General features: G+C 34.9%; 1 non-coding gene across 1 annotated transcript; it reads right to left on the bottom strand.

Moving 5' to 3' along the window:
• Window positions 1-3,686: 3,686 nt before the first annotated feature.
• Window positions 3,687-3,758, bottom strand: Trnat-ugu (transfer RNA threonine (anticodon UGU)). The gene has a single exon. It is a non-coding gene; the product is annotated as a tRNA-Thr (tRNA).
• Window positions 3,759-6,000: the final 2,242 nt, after the last annotated feature.

Here is a 6,000-nt window from a genome sequence, read left to right as displayed (position 1 = left end):
TTGTTAGGGTCTTCATTACCGATATAACTACCGCTCCCAGCGAGGCTGAACATCTCACATGTACCCATTTCATCAACACGAATAGACACGCAGGCTGGATCCAAAAGGCAGAAGGCGGTGCACCGAATAGCAGACCGAGAATTAACAACACGAGCAATTCGTAAATCAGTGTTGACTTTCTCGTTATGGACCATCATATCCGACAGCAGACCGTTCTGTCCGTGACGTGTATAAATCCCAGTTGATTCTAATATTAAATAAATTGAACAAAGTCATGATTTATAAACAATACTTCACCGTGATAACAGAAAATAAAAATTATGTCGATAACAAAAAAAAATATTAATAAAGAAAAATGACTCCTAAGGATGCTGCTAGACCTGAATGAGACGAGCAGTTGATAGGAGAAAGAGGAGGAGTATAGTAAGAGACCTTACTTACCCTAATAGGCCTATCGTTTTCATTTAATACCCCAGAATACAGAAACTACATGTAGTTATACCTAAGTGGACCAGTACAGTGAGTTTTGCGTAATTTTTTTATATGACCGACTTCTGTCGTAGACAACAAGGGTGTCTCTCGTCCAGTGCCCACCTTAACCAGAGGAGAGGCATAAGCCAATACGTCTGAGACAGATACTAGATGCTGGGGCTGCCATATATATATATTTTTTCATACATATATTTATTTATATATATATATAAACACAAGAGGCAAAGAACATTAATTCTAAACCGCCCGGTGATATACTGAAATTTAATTAATTAATTTGAAACGATAAAGTTCACCCTCATACCCCATCCCACCTTATTGATAACACCATTTCTATCTCATCCGTTTCTCAACGTTATCAGTTTCAACTTGGTTGTCTCGCCTATCGGGCTTCCATCAATACCGTTCCGGATTACATCAGTCGCATGTTAACCAGGACTCAGCCTACTACCAGATCAATCTCTAATTGTAATTATTTTATTCCTCGACCTTCTTTAGAGATTTTTAAACAATGTTTCAGTTATAAAGCGCCTATGTATTTTAATATGATTCCTAAAATCATTCGACAATCTGAAAATGTTATTTCCTTTAAACGTGAACTTAAACAATTTATTTCCAGTTAATATTGTTCGTTCTATGTATATATATATATATTTTTTTTCAGTCAACGATTTTAACTTTTATATGAATTTTATATAATCATTGTAAATTTTTAAGCCTTTAATATATTTTATGTCATTTGAATATTTAATATTTTATGTGTTGTACTGTATGTTTGTTTTATCGAGGGCCCTGAATGATCAGTTCTATTAGGAACTGGATAGGCTACCCTCAGTAAATATGGTAATAAATAAATAAATAAAAAAGATGAGGAAATCTGTGAGAATGAGAATATATATATATATATATATATATATAAACACAACAGGCATAGAAATAAATTCCAAACGCCCGGTGATACACTGAAAATTATTTAATTAATTTTTGAAACGATAAAGATGAGGAAATCTGGGAGAATGAGAAAAAGTCGCCCCAACCGAGACTCGAACTCGGACCGTCTGCTTGATATGCAGTTGCCCTAACCATTAGACCACTGGGGCTTTTATGGTATTGTTCTTTAACTCGATCGGATAACGACCCTTTAACATTCTCGGCGTGGTACGGTTGGATATATATATATACACAAATCAGGCAAAGAACATTAATTCTAAACCGCCCGGTGATATTGTAATATAACGATATACTGTTATATTTAAGAAATTGACCTTTGTATCAGAATTCAAATAGGTTCACAAACTTGACCCAGAAAGTCCAGAGGAGAGTTTGTCCAGATGTTTTAATGACCATTTAGTTTATAATAGAATCCCTAAAGAATAACTTTGGGACTGTTCCCATCGTAAAACAATTAGATATTGACAGTTTTTAGCAGAGATTCGACAGGGCCAATTCATCATTGTAACCTCCCCAGATAAGATCAATCATTCCCACTTAAACACCCCTGGACCAACTTAGGACCAATCAGTAACCTCTAAGATTACGTAGTGACATATGTAAATGAACCGAGGGCCAATATACTCCCAAGTTTCAGAAGAGCCCAGACACACCTTACAGCCACTTCACGGAGCACACACCTTACAGCCACTTCACGGAGCACACACCTCACAGCCACTTCTTCAGAAGAACATCTACACCTCACAGCCACTTCTCCAGAAGCAGACCTACACACTTCACACCTCACCGACAGCATCAATCATTGACCCTCCGTTCCTTATCTATACTTATAGTTGTATATTGTACTGAAGTATTATACTGAATAAACAATATATGTGTTACGACAGTCAAGCGAGTTAGAGTCTTTCATTAGTACCTCAACAACGCAACATTATATTACAATATACTGAAATTTAATTAATTAATTTGAAACGTAAAAAATGAGGAAATCTGTGAGAATGAGAAAAAGTCGCCCCAACCGAGACACGAACTCGGACCGCCTGCTTGATATGCAGATGTCCTAACCATTAGACCACTGGGGCTTTCAGGGTATTGTTCGAACTCAATTGGATAGCGACTCTTTAACATTCTCGGCGTGGTACGGCGGAACAGCACTAGTCCTCAGTTGTACGCACGCGCACCAGAGATCAAATTGATACGCCCTCATCTTACAGTATTTTTATTCATGAGGCGGGATCTCCGAAGAGATACTTTTATATATATAAACAAATCAGGTAAAGAACATTAATTCTAAACCGCCCGGTGATATACTGAAATTTAATTAATTAATTAATTTTCATTGGGGCGACTTTTTCTCATTCTCACAGATTTCCTCATCTTTATCGTTTCAAAAAATTAATTAAATAATTTTCAGTGTATCACCGGGCGGTTTGGAATTTATTTCTATGCCTGAATTTATTTCTATGCCTGTTATGTTTGGAAAAATTACAAATAAGTGGAACATTGATAATCTAAATGACAAGTGTAAGGTTTGTGGGTCAGGTGAAGAAGATGTTAAACATTTCCTGTTTATTTGTAATAAGTTACATTGTATTAGAATGGAAGAATTACAAACACTTCAACATAAACTTATTGCAATAAATTGTGTAGATACTTGGGTAAATTTTATTTCTGGTGACCTATCTATTAAGGTTCAATATGTCCTAGGAAGCACGTTATTCCATAAAAATAACTCTCACGACATTTATGCTGTATTTGACAGTTATTGTAAAATGTACACAAGCCGTGCTTGGAAATTAAGAAATGCAATTGTATTAGAAATTTGAACTGTTTTATTTTAAAAAAAAAAGCGTTTTCTTTTCCATTGCTGTTGCAAAATTAGTAGTTGTATATTAGTGTAGTTTTAGTTTGTAAATAAGTTTTGTAATAGCGTCGAGTCAAATTTTATGTCTATCTCAAATATGTTTTATTTTCATTTCAGTTTTTATTTTTCATTGTTTTTGTATTGAATTTTGTAATTGGTATGGACGCACCATCTACGCATGTGTGCCACTGTTAAAAAAGTGTTGTTCCAAATAAATATTATTATTATTATTATTATATATATATATATATATATATATATATATATATATAATACTGTAAATTATAGAAACAGTGCTCATATTCGGAACATGATCTCATAATCGCGTCGAGCATAGCTCATTGGCGAAAGTTCCGTATTTTTTAGTTGTATGAAAAAATGTCTCTGGCTGGATTCGAACCTGCAACCTCTCGCTTACAAGGCGAGTATCATACCACTAGACCACAGAGCCATGTATGGTATTATCAAAGATTTTCACCAGATACATTCTCTCATACAACAAACGCCCTCACAATCAGTGGAGGATTGACAAGTCAGAATAAATTCCAACTTTAATTCGCAACGGTTTTTTAAATAATATTGTGTATATGTAAATCAATGATGTTGCGTAGCACTGTGTAAATTATATATAAATCATACTGTAAATTATAGAAACAGTGCTCATATTCGGAACATGATCTCATAATCGCGTCGAGCATAGCTCATTGGCGAAAGTTCCGTATTTTTTAGTTGTATGAAAAAATGTCTCTGGCTGGATTCGAACCTGCAACCTCTCGCTTACAGGGCGAGTATCATACCACTAGACCACAGAGCCATGTATGGTATTATCAAAGATTTTCATCCACCAGATACATTCTCTCATACAACAAACGCCCTCACAATCAGTGGAGGCTTGACAAGTCAGAATAAATTCCAACTTTAATTCGCAACGGTTTTTTAAATAATATTGTGTATATGTAAATCAATAATGTTGCGTAGCACTGTGTAAATTATATATAAATAATACTGTAAATTATAGAAACAGTGCTCATATTCGGAACATGATCTCATAATCGCATCGAGCATAGCTCATTGCCGAAACTTCCGTATTTTTTAGTTGTATGAGAGAATGTATCTGGTGGGTGAAAATCTTTGATAATACCATACATGGCTCTGTGGTCTAGTGGTATGATACTCGCCCTGTAAACGAGAGGTTGCAGGTTCGAATCCAGCCAGAGACATTTTTTCATACAACTAAAAAATACGGAACTTTCGCCAATGAGCTATGCTCGACGCGATTATGAGATCATGTTCCGAATATGAGCACTGTTTCTATAATTTACAGTATGATTTATATATATAATTTACACAGTGCTACGCAACATTATTGATATATATATATATATATATATATATATATATATATATATATATATATATAAATGACGCTAGTAAATTACCAACTGAACATTTTATTGCACTACAGGCTGTTTCATGAGTATGAACTCAATCTTCAGGTGCTTGGCTCTGAATGATAGTCACAAGTGAATACAAAAAGCTATAATGAAGTTATAAGGCAAACTGTTTACAATAGTATGTTAATTAGCAAGTACAACACATCTCTATTTCCTGGACAGTCTATTGTTAACCAAATTCCTATTATCTAAATTACTGATACCTTAATAGAAACTTTCTCCTATGTCTACATGCACTGACTATTCGTTCCTATGGTTAAGTGAGCAGATTTCAGGCTTGCATATGATATAATACTTCTCTTTTAAGCATAGATTACACCGTTTGTTAACATTGGAATATGGTTTACACTTCTTTATTATTCGCCATATAATGTTATACTGTATGTTATCATCTTTTAGCTTCCAGATATACTGGCTAAGTGTTGTGCTGTTTTTGTATTTAACATTACGGAATGAACTATTATGTGAATAAATTCCAACTTTAATTCGCAACGGTTTTTTAAATAATATTGTGTATATGTAAATCAATGATGTTGCGTAGCACTGTGTAAATTATATATAAATCATACTGTAAATTATAGAAACAGTGCTCATATTCGGAACATGATCTCATAATCGCGTCGAGCATAGCTCATTGGCGAAATGTTTTTTTTTGAATTTTTCTGAGCTTGTTGCCGGCAGGAAAACAATCTTCTACTATAGCTAAAAACTTGTGGCCGATGTTGGTTGCTACGTTTTTGCCGAATGGTGGGTTAAACCAAATTATGTTTCTGGTACGTGATTTTTTGGGCTTCTGCTGTTCAGCATTGAACTCAAGTTGATGATTGTATCCACTTTCTTTGAGGACTTCCTGGTATAGGGGTGCAGATGCATGAAATGTATCTTTGTCTGATGAGATGTCAGAAAGGCGTCTATTTATAGCAAGTGGGATGTTTCGGATAATAGATGGAAGATGGTTGCTGTCATGGTGCACGTAGGTTGGTTTGTTATTAGGCTTAGTGAAAGGTCGGAAGATCCCTGTCCTTAGGTCGAACGTTACATCCAAATAATTGACTATTTTCTTGTTAGCATAAATAACCAGTGACCTACTTAAAAAAGCCTTTGAATTCGCCTCCGAGTTTGAAGCAATCTCCGATGAAGAAACAAATATTATTATCCAAGACGGATATCACCTATCTCAAAATGGAACAAGTCTACTTGCTAGCAACATTCGATGCAAAGTCCAGTTAACCCTCAAGT

Source organism: Antedon mediterranea, chromosome 1 (assembly GCF_964355755.1).
Source record: "Antedon mediterranea chromosome 1, ecAntMedi1.1, whole genome shotgun sequence".
NCBI classification, from domain to species: Eukaryota; Metazoa; Echinodermata; class Crinoidea; order Comatulida; family Antedonidae; genus Antedon; species Antedon mediterranea.
The sequence above is the reverse complement of the archived record's forward strand: the minus strand, read 5'-3'. Positions and strand labels throughout refer to the sequence as shown.